Source organism: Anomaloglossus baeobatrachus, chromosome 5 (assembly GCF_048569485.1).
Source record: "Anomaloglossus baeobatrachus isolate aAnoBae1 chromosome 5, aAnoBae1.hap1, whole genome shotgun sequence".
NCBI classification, from domain to species: Eukaryota; Metazoa; Chordata; class Amphibia; order Anura; family Aromobatidae; genus Anomaloglossus; species Anomaloglossus baeobatrachus.
Genome location: NC_134357.1, coordinates 142,934,041 through 142,948,191, shown reverse-complemented (window position 1 = coordinate 142,948,191; position 14,151 = coordinate 142,934,041).

The following is a 14,151-nucleotide window of genomic DNA, read 5'->3' as shown; positions in this document are numbered from 1 at the left end:
TCTCCGGACCTGGGGGTTGTGCGGTCACTCAAATGAAGGGGGGATTTACAAGGGATTATAGAGTTTGTGACGCCACCCATGGTGTGTGGTAATTAGGAGTACCAGCGCTGTGGTTGGGAGTATTCGAGGGATGATAGAACAGGGCAGCAAGGTGTTGGAACCCTCCACGGGTAGGGGGAATGCCCCAGGACTCGGTGTGGGGATAAGGCCGCTGAATGCAGGGGTCACTCTTGTACTCCCTCAGTCCATTAAGCAGACAAAAACAACCAGGTAAACCAAGTCTCTGGACAACGCTGCTCTGAGGGGAGCTAGTTCAGGTCCCGTCCCCAATGGTGCTGCCTGGTGATCCGTGACCTGCCTCCTGGCACTAAGTTTACTTCTCTGGTGGTCCCGTTAGTGTGGAACTTGCCGGGTCCCGCTCCCCACTGTGGCTAAGTGTGGGAACTTGCTCTCAGGGCTCACGCTTGGGATTTTCTGGACCATTTTGCATGGAAAGTCCTATCCCCCTCATTGTGCTAGTCCCCTGATTTTGGAGCGGTTGGGAACGAATCTTGAAGGCTCCGTTCTCCACGGGTAAATTATCGGGTTGCATGCAGATACTCCCCGACCTAGGGTCCACGTACCCCTTCGTGCCTTGGTCCCGGACAGGTGATGGTGCAAGACCGCCAGCTGTCCTGCTCGACAGATCCGAACCCCTTGTCACGATCCCCTGCGACCGGGGGTCCGACTCCTCTAGGCCCAGACCATCGTCTGCAACCTAGACAGTTTCCTTATGGGAGTAACCGCTATCGACCTCCTCACTGCTCAAGGGCTACTCTCTCACCACTTCAATTACTCCGACTACACTCCTCACCTCCCCTCCCTGATCCGCCAGGTGGACGACTCTATTCCACTCAAGCCGTCCACTGGTGTGTCTGGTGGGTGTGGTGCAGGGGGTATCTAGGAATTGATTTGCTGTTGTAGGCAACACCATTTGGTTAGTGACCCATAACCAAGAGGGAGGTGGATACTGCATGGGAGGGTAGGTTGTGCAATAGCCTGTGGCGACCTGATAGTCCAGGGGCGTCACACTCCCACAAGTTCCTCTCTGGCAGGATGATGAAGCAGCAGCAGGTGCAGTGCGGTCTGTACCCAGCACCATTTAGGGGCCTGTATCTCGGTGATAACCAGGACTACTACAAAAACTTTTTCTGAGTTTTGTGTTGTTTTCTCTGAAAAGGGCTGCCAGAAGCTACCGTCGCACAGACCTTATGACTGCACCATAAGGTTGATGCCAGGGGCCAAGTTGCCCAAGTGCATATTGTGCAATTTTTCAGTCCCTGAGAGACAAGCTCTCAAAGACTATATAACAGTGAGTTTGGCTAATGGTCACATTAGGCCATCTTCTTCCCCTATAGTCGCGGGGTTTTTCGTCAAAAAGGATGGTGGACGGCGTCTCTGTCTGGATTTCCGTAAGCTTAACCAGATTACAGTTCGTGACCCCTATCCAATGCTACTCATTCTGGACCTATTTAACCAGATTTCAAGTGCCAAATGGTTCACTCAACTCGATATCAGGGTGGCCTATAATCTGATTTGGGTCCGAAATGGAGATGAGTACAAGATCGCGTTCAATACGCCGGATGGTTGTTTTGAGAATCTGGTGATGCCCTTTAGTCTGACCAACACGCCTGCGATTTTCCAGCACTTTGTGAATGATGTAGTCATATGAAAAAGTTTGGGCACCCCCATTAATGTTAACCTTTTTTCTTTATAACAATTTGGGTTTTTGCAACAGCTATTTCAGTTTCATATATCTAATAACTGATGGACTGAGTTATATTTCTGGATTGAAATGAGGTTTATTGTACTAACAGAAAATGTGCAATCCGCATTTAAACAAAATTTGACCGGTGCAAAAGTATGGGCACCTCAACATAAAAGTGACATTAATATTTTGTAGATCCTCCTTTTGCAAAAATAACAGCCTCTAGTCGCTTCCTGTAGCTTTTAATGAGTTTCTGTATCCTGGATGAAGGTATATTTGACCATTCCTGTTTACAAAACAATTCCAGTTCAGTTAAGTTTGATGGTTGCCGAGCATGGACAGCACGCTTCAAATCATCCCACAGATTTTCAATGATATTCAGCTCTGGGGACTGGGATGGTCATTCCACAACATTGTAATTGTTCCTCTGCATGAATGCCTGAGTAGATTGGGAGCGGTGTTTTGGATCATTGTCTTGCTGAAATATCCATCCCCTGCGTAACATCAACTTCGTCACTGATTCTTGCACATTATTGTCAAGAATCTGCAGATACTGAGTTGAATCCATGCGACCCTCAACTTTAACAAGATTTCCGTTTCCGGCATTGGCCACACATCCCCAAAGCATGATGGAACCTCCACCAAATTTTATTGTGGGTAGCAAGTGTTTTTCTTGGAATGCCGTGTTTTTTTGCCTTCATGCATAACGCCTTTTTGTATGACCAAACAACTCAATCTTTGTTTCATCAGTCCACAGGACCTTCTTCCAAAATGTAATTGGCTTGTCCAAATGTGCTTTTGCATACCTCAGGCGACTCTGTTTGTGGCGTGCTTGCAGAAACGGCTTCTTTTGCATCACTCTCCCATACAGCTTCTCCTTGTGCAAAGTGCGCTGTATTGTTGACCGATGCACATTGACACCATCTGCAGCAAGATGAAGCTGCAGGTCTTTGGAGGTGGTCTGTGGATTGTCCTTGACTGTTCTCACCATTCTTCTTCTCTGCCTTTCTGATATTTTTCTTGGCCTGCCACTTCTGGGCTTAACAAGAACTGTACCTGTGTTCTTCCATTTCCTTACTATGTTCCTCACAGTGGAAACTGACAGTTTAAATCTCTGAGACAACTTTTTGTATCCTTCCCCTGAACAACTATGTTGAATAATCTTTGTTTTCAGATCATTTGAGAGTTGTTTTGAGGAGCCCATGATGCCACTCTTCATAGGAGATTCAAATAGGAGAACAATTTGCAAGTGGCCACCTTAAATACCTTTTCTCATGATTGGATACACCTCCCTATGAAGTTCAAAGCTCAATGAGGTTACAAAACCAATTTAGTGCTTTAGTAAGTCAGTAAAAAGTAGTTAGGAGTGTTCAAATCAAGAAATTGATAAGGGTGCCCATACTTTTGCACCGGTCAAATTTTGTTTAAATGCAGATTGCACATTTTATGTTAGTACAATAAACCTCATTTCAATCCAGAAATATTACTAAGCCCATCAGTTATTAGATATATGAAACTGAAATAGCTGATGCAAAAACCCAAATTGTTATAAAGAAAAAAGGTTAACATTAATAGGGGTGCCCAAACTTTTTCATATGACTGATTTTAATCACCTGTTGGAAAAATTTGTTACCATTTACTTAGATTTACTTTGCATTTATTCGCAGGATTTTGGTTCATATATGAAACAAGTCAAAAATATTTTACAGATCATCAGTGAGAACAAATTGTAAGCTAAATTAGAGACATGTATATTCGCCAATCAGGAACTTCCATCTCTGGGTTACATAAGTTCTGCTTCTGCTTCTGTTTTTTGGATGGATTCCTCTAAGGCCCCTTTCACACGTCAGTGATTCTGGTACGTTTGTGCTTTTTTTTAAACGTACCAGAATCACTGATATACGCAGACCCATTATAATGAATGGGTCTGCTCACACATCAGTTATTTTTCACTGCACATGTCTCCGTGCGCCGTACCCGCGTGTCCGTGATTGTCGCACGGAGACATGTCCATTTTTTTCTTGCATCACTGATGTCCCACGGACCACGCAGTGGTGTGGTCCGTGAAACACTTGCCAGAAAAAAATGTGCTTCTAAAATAAAAAGCATTTTTACTCACCCGGTTCCAGCGACGTTCTCTGCAGCCTGTTCTCCCTGCTGCTTCTGAGCCGGCTCATTACTGTTGCGCATATTCATGATGCACGACACAGCCGACCCGGAAGCAGCTGCTGCGGGGGTCAGCGCCGGCCGGATGCTGCACCGCGGGAGCGATCAGCACCATGGAGAGCGGGAGCGCGCACAGGTGAGTTAATCTCTAAGTGCAATCACGGGCCACGGAGAACGGAGCCCGGATTGCACTTAGACAACCCACGTGTGCCGTGATTCACGGCACACGGAGGGACATGTGCGTGTTTTACACGCCAGTGAAAAACGTCAGTGTTTTTCACTGACGTGTGAAACGGGCCTAAGTTGCAGGCTATTGTGAAATGGGAACGTCCTGAGAACCTGAATGCACTGCAACATTTCTTAAAATTTGCAAATTATTGCAGAAAGTTTATTTAAAAAAAGTTGGGTTATTGCAAGACCTCTGACTAACATGATGAAAAAAGGTACAGACTTTTCTAACTGGTCTGAAGTGTTTTATATGCTTTTGATGTTCTTGAAAGATGTTTTGGGTCACTAGTGTTGATACAGCCTGATGTACAAGTGAAACCAGAAGTTTACATACACTATCTAAGGGCTCCGCCACACATCCGTGAAAACCACGTCCGTGTAAAACGGGCCGTTTTTCGGGTCCGTTTTCCGTTTTTTAGGTCCGTTTTTATGGTATGTGTGGCCTGCGTGTGTATCCCATATGCTAGCCGTATGTGCGTGTGGAATGTCCGTGTGTGCGTGAGTGAAATAACTGACATGTGTATGTGTTGTCCGTGTGAAATGTACGTGTGTGATGCAAAATGTCGTTACTACATGTCGGAAGACAGAGTAGCGGGATGAGAATGAACTCGGGTGAACTTCACCCGACTTCATAGTCATGCCGCGGCTCTGTCTTTGTGCCGTGTACTGATTAGCGGTCACCTGTGAAGGATTCACCGGTGACCACTAATCCCCCGAGTGACTGAAGTGTCCCCCCCTCTCTCATACTCACCGTTCCCCGATCACCGGCGCTGCACGGCATTCACACTGTTCCGGCGGCTTTTTCTAATTTGAAAAAGCCGGCCGCCCATTAATCAATCTCGTATTCCCTGCTTTACCCGCCCACCGGCGCCTATGATTGGTTGCAGTGAGACATGCCCACCACGCTGAGTGACAGGTGTCACACTGCACCCAATCACAGCAGCCGGTGGGCGTGTCTATACTGTGCAGTAAAATAAATAAATAAATTATTAAAAAAAACGGCGTGCGGTCCCCCCCCATTTTAATACCAGCCAGATAAAGCCATACGGCTGAAGGCTGGTATTCTCAGGATGGGGAGCTCCACGTTATGGGGGGCCCCCCACCCTAACAATATCAGTCAGCAGCCGCCCAGAATTGCCGCATACATTATATGCGACAGTTCTGGGGCTGTACCCGGCTCTTCCCGATTTGCCCTGGTGCGTTGGCAAATCGGGGTAATAAGGAGTTATTGGCAGCCCATAGCTGCCAATAAGTCCTAGATTAATCATGTCAGGCGTCTAGGAGACACCTTCCATGATTAATCTGTAAGTTACAGTAAAAAAACACACACACGCCCGAAAAATCCTTTATTAGAAATAAAAAACACAAACAAATTCCCTCATTACCAATTTATTAACCCCGACAAACCCTCCATGTCCGGCGTACTCCACGGACCTCCAGCGTCGCGTCCAGCTCTGCTGCATGGAGGTGACAGGAGCAGCAGAATACACCGCCGCTCCGGTCACCTCCACGCAGCTAATGAGATGAGTAGCGCGATCAGCTGCTGTCACTGAGGTTACCCGCGGCCACCGCTGGATCCAGCGGTGGCCGCGAGTTACCTGACTGACAGCAGCTGATCGCGCTACTCATCTCATTAGCTGCATGGAGGTGACCGGAGCGGCGGTGTATTCTGCTGCTCCTGTCACCTCCATGCAGCAGAGCTGGACGCGACGCTGGAGGTCCGTGGAGAACGCCGGACATGGAGGGTTTATCGGGGTTAATAAATTGGTAATGAGGGAATTTGTTTGTGTTTTTTATTTCTAATAAAGGATTTTTCGGGCGTGTGTGTGTTTTTTTACTGTAACTTACAGATTAATCATGGAAGGTGTCTCCTAGACGCCTGACATGATTAATCTAGGACTTATTGGCAGCTATGGGCTGCCAATAACTCCTTATTACCCCGAGTTGCCAACGCACCAGGGTAAATCGGGAAGAGCCGGGTACAGCCCCAGAACTGTCGCATATAATGTATGCGGCAATTCTGGGCGGCTGCTGACTGATATTGTTAGGGTGGGGGGCCCCCCATAACGTGGAGCTCCCCATCCTGAGAATACCAGCCTTCAGCCGTATGGCTTTATCTGGCTGGTATTAAAATGGGGGGGGACCGCACGCCTTTTTTTTAATTATTTATTTATTTATTTTACTGCACAGTATAGACACGCCCACCGGCTGCTGTGATTGGGTGCAGTGTGACACCTGTCACTCAGCGTGGTGGGCGTGTCTCACTGCAACCAATCACAGCCGCCGGTGGGCGGGTAAAGCAGGGAATACGAGATTGATTAATGGGCGGCCGGCTTTTTCAAAAGAGGAAAAGCCGCCGGAGTTTTTATAACAGCCGTGCAGCGCCGCGCCGGGGATCGGGGAATGGTAAGTATGAGAGAGGGGGGAACTGACCGACAGACAGCTAGAGGGACAGACAGACATAGAGACCGACCGACGGACTGAGGGAGAGAACGAAACATAAAAAGAAAAAAGACTGACATCACATGAAAAAAGCACAAAACATACAGGGAACAAACAGAGATGCGTCCGTGTCACTCGGACGTGCGCACAGACCCATTGACTTTCATTGGGTCCGTGCTGCGTGTTGCGTGAATAAAACGGACATGCTGGCGTGAGACACGGACCAAAAAACGCATCACGGAGACGGACTCACGGACATAACCAAAAACGCAATTGTAACCGCAGAGATATAGTAACATTGGTGCACGTTTGGCCGTGTCTCCAGTATACACGGAAACGGACCAAACACGCACGTGTTTCACGGATGTGTGTTTCAAGCCTAAAAAGATTAGTGATGGGCGGACTCAGATTGTGAAGGTCTGGATCTGTGCAATTTCAATCGTATCCAGGTGCAGGGCCCAAAGTTCTCAGAGACTCTGGCTAATGATCGGGTTCTGGCAACTCGGGAATAAAAAAAATAATAAGCGATCATGCTATACTTACCGGATCTCCAGCATGGCTCTAACTTCTTCTGAGCCACTCACTCTTATTCCAGGGCTACTTATTAGCCTCAGAAATATTCACTGCTTCCCCCGCCCACCGTCAGTTCTAGCATCTGTGATTGGTTGCAGTCAGACGTTCCCCCAGCTTGTGTGACAGCATCTGACTGCTTGCGATCACAGGCCTTGTGTGCATGTCACTACCGTGGTATAAAAATAGATAAATATATTTGCGCAGGGTCCCCCCATATTATACAACCTAGTACAGATAAAGCATACAGTTACAGGCTGCAGCAGCAAGTCGTGTGCTTATCTTGGCTATGTATCAAAATAAGAGGAACCGCACGGGGCTATTTTATTATTATTTAAATAAACAATTTTAAAAAACGCTGTGTGCCCCCCCAAATTTTGATACCCAGCCAAGATAAAGCCCAACAGCTCAGGGCTGGTATTCTCAGGCTGGTGAGACCCATGCTTATTGGGCCCCCCCAGCCTAAAAATAGCAGCCTGCAGTCACACAGCAGTGTTACATCCATTAGAAGTGACAATCTTGGAACTTTACTCAGCAATCGGGGTAATAAAGGGTTAATAATAGTCCACAGCTGCCACTAAGTTCAAGATTAGTAATGGGACGTGTCTATGAGACCTCCCCATTACTAATCTGTAAGTGAAAAGAAATAAACACAAACACTGAAAAAATCCTTTATTTGAAATAAAATACAATAAACACTCTCTTTCACTAATTTATTAACCCCAAAAGCACCCAGTTCCAACGTAATCCACACAAGCTCCCACGGTCCTCCACCTGAGACCGCAGGTAACCTGATCTCAGGTAACTTCAGTAATGTCAGTTACCTCACCTCAGGTCACTGAGTTCACAGACCTGCATTTCCTGGCAGAAAAACACTGGTTTTTTTTGCCAAGAGATGCAGATTTGGTTCTGAAATTTCAACAGCATATTCCTGCACACAATCTACACCTCCTGGAGTGTGGAGCCGTCACCGTTGTCTGCAGCAACGCTCGTCCTGCTGTCTGCCTGTCAGCTGATCTGTGTGGAGACTAGTGCTGCGCACAGCAATGATGTCATCACTGTGCGCACCGCTCTCTACACAGATCAGCATGCCGCACAGACAGGAGGAGATCGCAATGCTGACAACGGTGATGAGTGATTTCATGTAATAGAAAAAATTCCAGCAACAAATCCATGGGAAAAAACTTCATTAAAAATTCATATTTTATTTAACAAAAACTTATAAAACAGTCCATGTTATCACTGCCCCAGCAGAGGACGCGTTTTGAACGACACAGTTCTTAATCCGTAAGAGACGGATTAAAAACTGTGTCGTTCGAAACGCGTCCTCTGCTGGGGCAGTTGATAACATGGACTGTTTTATAAGTTTTTGATAAATAAAATATGAATTTTTAATGAAGATTTTTCCATGGATTTGTTGCTGGAATTTTTTCTATTACATGAAATGAGTTCTGCTACCTTCCTTTCCGTGCACGGTCCTGGATAAGCGGTCTCCGGCAAGAAGCAGGTGAGCTGGACAAAGTAATTTTGGATGTAACGGTGATGAGTGAGTATACTTATTCACTGCCCCCCGCGCTGATGATGATGGGCTGGGGGCAGTGAATACAGCCGCACATAATCACTCCAGGCTGTAGTTGCCAGGGGTGATCATGCGGGCCGGCTGTTAATTATGCGCCCACCCCCCACCCATCATCCCGCCCACCTGTCAGCGCCGGCTTCAGGGCTGAGAGATAATGGGCGGGAGGATGGGCGTGCATATGAAATGAGCGGACCCACGTGGTCACGACAGGCTGCTACAGCCTGCTCATGCACCGATGACCCGCTGCACCGCAGCACCCCTCATTCCCGCAGCCACATTCAGACTATAAGACGCATCACCCACTTTCCCCCAACATTTGGGGGGAAAAAAGTGCGTCTTCTAGTCCGAAAAATATGGTATTTCAATATATATTATTACAGATCTTCCTCCCTCTGCTGGTAATACTGTTATATTTTTGTTGTGGTTGACAGGTTTCAAAAAATGATGCATATTATCGCTCTATCATCTTCACCCATCCATTAGATGCGGCAGTCCCGGGACTCTACCCAGCTCATCCCGAATTGCCCTGGTGCGGTGGCAATCAGAGTAATAAGGAGTTAATCATGACAGGCGTCTCCCCGAGACACCTTCCATGATTAAACTGTAACGCTCTCTCTCTCTTCTCTCTTTTTCTCTCTCTCTTTCTCTCTCTCTTTTTCTCTCTTTTTCTCTCTTTTTCTCTCTCTCTCCTCTCTTTCTCTCTCTCTTTCTCTCTTTCTTCACTCTCTTTCTCTCTCTCTATCTTTCTCTCTCTCTTTCTCGCTCTCTTTTTCTCTCTTTTTCTCTCTGCTCTCTCTCTCTTTTTCTCTCTCTCTTTTTCTCAGTCTCTCTTTTTCTCTTTTTTTTCTCTCCTCTCTCTCCCTCTTCTCTCTTCTCTCTCTCCCCTTTCTCTCTTTTTCTCTCTTCTTTCTGTCTCTTTTTCTCTCTCTCTTTCTCTCTTTTTCTCTATCTCTTTTTCTCAGTCACTCTTTTCCTCTTTTTCCCTCTCTCTCTCTCCCTCTTCTCTCTATCTCTCTCCCTCTCTCTCTTTTTAACTCTCTCTTTCTCTCTCTCTTTCTCTCTTTCTCGTTCTCTTTCTCTCTCTCTTTCTCTCTCTCTTTCTCTCTTTTTCTCTCTCTCTCTTTTTCTTCTTTTTCTCGCTCTGCTCTCTCTCTTTTTCTCAGTCTCTCTTTTCTCCTTTTCCCTCTCTCTCTCTCTCTCTCCCTCTCTGTTTCTCTCTCTCATTCTCTCTCCTTTTCTCTCTTTCTCTCTCTCTTTCTCTATCTCTTTTTCTCAGTCACTATTTTTCTCTTTTTTCCCTCTCTCTCTCTCCCTCTTCTCTCTCTTCTCCCTCTCTCTCTTCTCCCTTTTTCTCTCTCTCTTTCTCTCTCTCTTTTTCTCTCTCTTTTTCCTCTTTCTCTCTCTATCTTTGTCTCAGTCTCTCTTTTTCCCTCTCTCTCTCCCTCTCTCCTCTCTTTCTCTCTCTCTTTCTCTCTCTCTTTCTTTCCACTCTCTTTCTCTCTCTCTATCTTTCTCTCTCTCTTTCTCTCTCTTTCTCGCTCTCTTTTTCTCTCTTTTTCTCGCTCTGCTCGCTCTCTTTCTCTCTTTCTCTCTCTTTTTCTCTCTCTGCTCTCTCTCTCTCTTTTTCTCTCTCTCTTTTCTCAGCCTCTCTTTTTCTCTTTTTTTCTCTCCCTCTCTCTCCCTCTTCTCTCTTCTCTCTCTCCCCCTTTCTCTCTTTTTCTCTCTTTCTTTCTGTCTCTTTTTCTCTCTCTCTTTCTCTCTTTTTCTCTATCTCTTTTCTCAGTCACTCTTTTCCTCTTTTTCCCTCTCTCTCTCTCCCTCTTCTCTCTATCTCTCTCCCTCTCTCTCTTTTTTAACTCTCTCTTTCTCTCTTCTCCTCTTCTCCTCTTTCTCTCTCTCTCTTTCTCTCTCTCTTTCTCTCTTTTTCTCTCTCTCTCTCTCCTCTCTGTTTTCTCTCTCTCATTCTCTCTCCTTTTCTCTCTTTCCTCTCTCTCTTTCTCTATCTCTTTTTCTCAGTCACTATTTTTCTCTTTTTTCCCTCTCATTCTCTCTCCTTTTCTCTCTTTCTCTCTCTCTTTCTCTATCTCTTTTTCTCAGTCACTATTTTTCTCTTTTTTCCCTCTCTCTCTCTCCCTCTTCTCTCTCTTCTCCCTCTCTCTCTTCTCCCTTTTTCTCTCTCTCTTTCTCTCTCTCTTTTTCTCTCTCTTTTTCTCTTTCTCTCTCTATCTTTGTCTCAGTCTCTCTTTTTCCCTCTCTCCCTCTCTCCTCTCTTTCTCTCTCTCTTTCTCTCTCTCTTTCTTTCACTCTCTTTCTCTCTCTCTATCTTTCTCTCTCTCTTTCTCTCTCTTTCTCGCTCTCTTTTTCTCTCTTTTTCTCGCTCTGCTCGCTCTCTTTCTCTCTTTCTCTCTCTTTTTCTCTCTCTGCTCTCTCTCTCTCTTTTTCTCTCTCTCTTTTTCTCAGCCTCTCTTTTTCTCTTTTTTTCTCTCCCTCTCTCTCCCTCTTCTCTCATCTCTCTCTCTCTCTTTCTTTTCTCTCTTTCTTTCTGTCTTTTTTTCTCTCTCTCTTTCTCTCTTTTTCTCTATCTCTTTTTCTCAGTCACTATTTTTCTCTTTTTTCCCTCTCTCTCTCCCTCTTTTCTCTTCTCTCTATCTCTCTCTCTCTCTCTTTTTTCTCTCTCTCTCTTTCTCGCTTTCTCTTTCTCTCTCTTTCTGTCTCTCTGTCTCTCTCTTTTTCTCTCTTTTTCTCTCTCTCTTTTTCTCAGTCTCTCTTTTTCTCTCTCTCTCACTTTCTCTCCCTCTTCTCTCTCCTCTCTCTCTCTCTCCCTCTTTTTTTTCTCTCTCTTTCTCTCTCTCTTTCTCTCTCTCTTTCTCTCTCTCTTTCTCTATCTCTTTCTCTATCTCTATCTTTCTCTCTCTTTCTCTCTCTTTTTCTCTCTTTTTCTCTCTTTGCTCTCACTCTCTCTTTTTCTCTCTTTCTTTCTCTCTTTTTTTCTCTCTGCTCTCTCTATCTTTTGCTCTCTTTTTCTCAGTCTCTCTTTTTCTCTTTTTCCCTCTCTCTCACTGTCTCTCCCTCTTCTCTCTCTTCTCTCTCTTCTCTCTCTCTTTCTCTCTCTCTTTTTCTCTCTCTTTTTCTCTTTTTCTCTCTCTCTTTGTCTCAATCTCTCTTTTTCCCTCTCTCTCCCTCTCTCCTCTTTCTCTCTCTCTTTCTCTCTCTTTCTTTCACTCTCTTTCTCTCTCTCCATCTTTCTCTCTCTCTTTCTCGCTCTCTTTTTCTCTTTTTCTCGCTCTGCTCGCTCTCTATCTTTTTCTCTCTTTCTCTCTCTTTTTCTCTCTCTGCTCTCTCTCTCTTTTTCTCTCTCTCTTTTTCTCAGCCTCTCTTTTTCTCTTTTTTCTCTCCCTCTCTCTCGCTCTTCTCTCTTCTCTCTCTCTCCCTCTCTCTCTTTTTCTCTCTTTCTTTCTGTCTCTTTTTCTTTATCTCTTTTTCTCAGTCACTCTTTTTCTCTTTTTCCCTCTCTCTCTCTCCCTCTTCTCTCTATCTCTCTCCCTCTCTCTCTCTTTAACTCTCTTTCTCTCTTTCTCTTTCTCTCTTTCTCTTTCTCTTTCTTTCTCTCTTTTTCTCTCTCTCTTTTTCTCTCTTTTTCTCGCTCTGCTCTCTCTCTCTTTTTCTCTCTCTCTCTTTCTCTCTCTCTCTTTTTCTCAGTCTCTCCTTTTCCCTCTCTCTCTCTCCCTCTCTGTTTCTCTCTCTCATTCTCTCTCTCCTTTTCTCTCTTTCTCTCTCTCTTTCTCTATCTCTCTTTTTCTCGGTCACTCTTTTTCTCTTTTTTCCCTCTCTCTCTCTCTCCCTCTTCTCTCTCTTCTCTCTATCTCTCTCTCTTTTTTTCTCTCTCTCTCTTTCTTGCTTTCTCTTTCTCTCTCTTTCTGTCTCTCTGTCTCTCTCTTTTTCTCTCTTTTTCTCTCTCTCTTTTTCTCAGTCTCCCTTTTTTCCCCTCTCTCCCTCTCTCTCCTCTCTCCCCTCTTTCTTTCTCTCTTTTTCTCTGTCTCTCTTTCTCTCTCTTCTCTTTCTCTCTCTCCTGCTCTTTTTCTCTCTCTCTTTATCTCTCTTTCTCTCTCTTTCTTTTTCTCCTTTTCTCTCTCTCTTTTTCTCAGTCTCTCTTTTTCCCTCTCTCTCTATCTTTCTCTCTTTCTCTCTCTTTCTCGCTCTCTTTTTCTCGTTCTGCTCTCTCTCTCTATCTTTTTCTCTCTTTCTCTCTTTCTTTTTCTCGCTCTGCTCTCTCTCTTTTTCTCTCTCTCTTTTTCTCAGCCTCTCTTTTTCTGTTTTTTTTTCTCCCTCTCTCTCCCTCTCTCTCTTTTTCTCTATCTCTCTTTTTCTCAGTCACTCTTTTTCTCTTTTTCCCTCTCTCTCTCTCCCTCTCTCTCTCTCTCTTTTTAACTCTCTCTTTCTCTCTCAAATTCAAATTCAAATTCAAATTCAAATATGCTTTATTGGCAGGACCAAAATACAATTAGTGTTGCCAAAGCAAGAGAAATACAGTAAGTGTGGTGGAGGGGATCAGGGTTATGGGGAGTTGGGGGGCACAATTTGGGCTCTGACAGTCTCTATTTCTCTCTCTCTTTCTCTCTATCTTTCTCTCTTTCTCTCCCTCTTTCTTTCTCTCTCTTTCTCTGTCTCTCTTTCTCTCTCTCTTCTCTCTCTTCTCTTTCTCTCTCTCCCGCTCTCTTTTTCTCTCTCTCTTTTCTCTCTCTTTTTCTCTCTCTCTTTTTCTCTCTCTTTCTCTCTCTCTCTTTTTCTCTCTCTTTTGCCCTCTCTCTCTTCTTCTCAGTCTCTCTTTTTCCATCTCTCTCTCTATCTCAAATTCAAATTCAAATATGCTTTATTGGCAGGACCAAAATACAATTAGTGTTGCCAAAGCAGGAGAAATACAGTAAGTGTGGTGGGAGGGGATCAGGGTTATGGGGAGTTGGGGGGCACAATTTGGGCTCTGACAGTCCATTTAGGGGTCTTAGGTTCCCCTCAGCCCCTCCCTCTCTCTCCTCTCTTTCTCTCTTTCTCTCTCTCTCTTTCTCTCTCTTTCTCTCTATCTTTATCTCTCTTTCTCGCTCTCTCTTTTTCTCGCTCTGCTCTCTCTCCCTATCTCTTTCTCTCTCTTTTTCTCTCTCTGCTCTCTCACTCTCTCTCTTTTTCTCTCTCTCTCTTTCTCAGCCTCCCTTTTTCTCTTTTTCTCTCTCTCTCTCTTCTCTCTTCTCTCTCTTTCTCTCTCCCTCTCTCTCTTTTTTTCTCTCTCTCTTTTTCTCTTTCTCTCTCTCCTCTCTCTTTTTCTCTTTCTTTCTTTCCTCTCTCTCTTTTTCTCTCTCTCTTTTTCCCTCTCTCTCTCTTTCTCTCTCTCTTTCTCTCTCTCTCTTTCTCTTTCTCTCTCTCTATC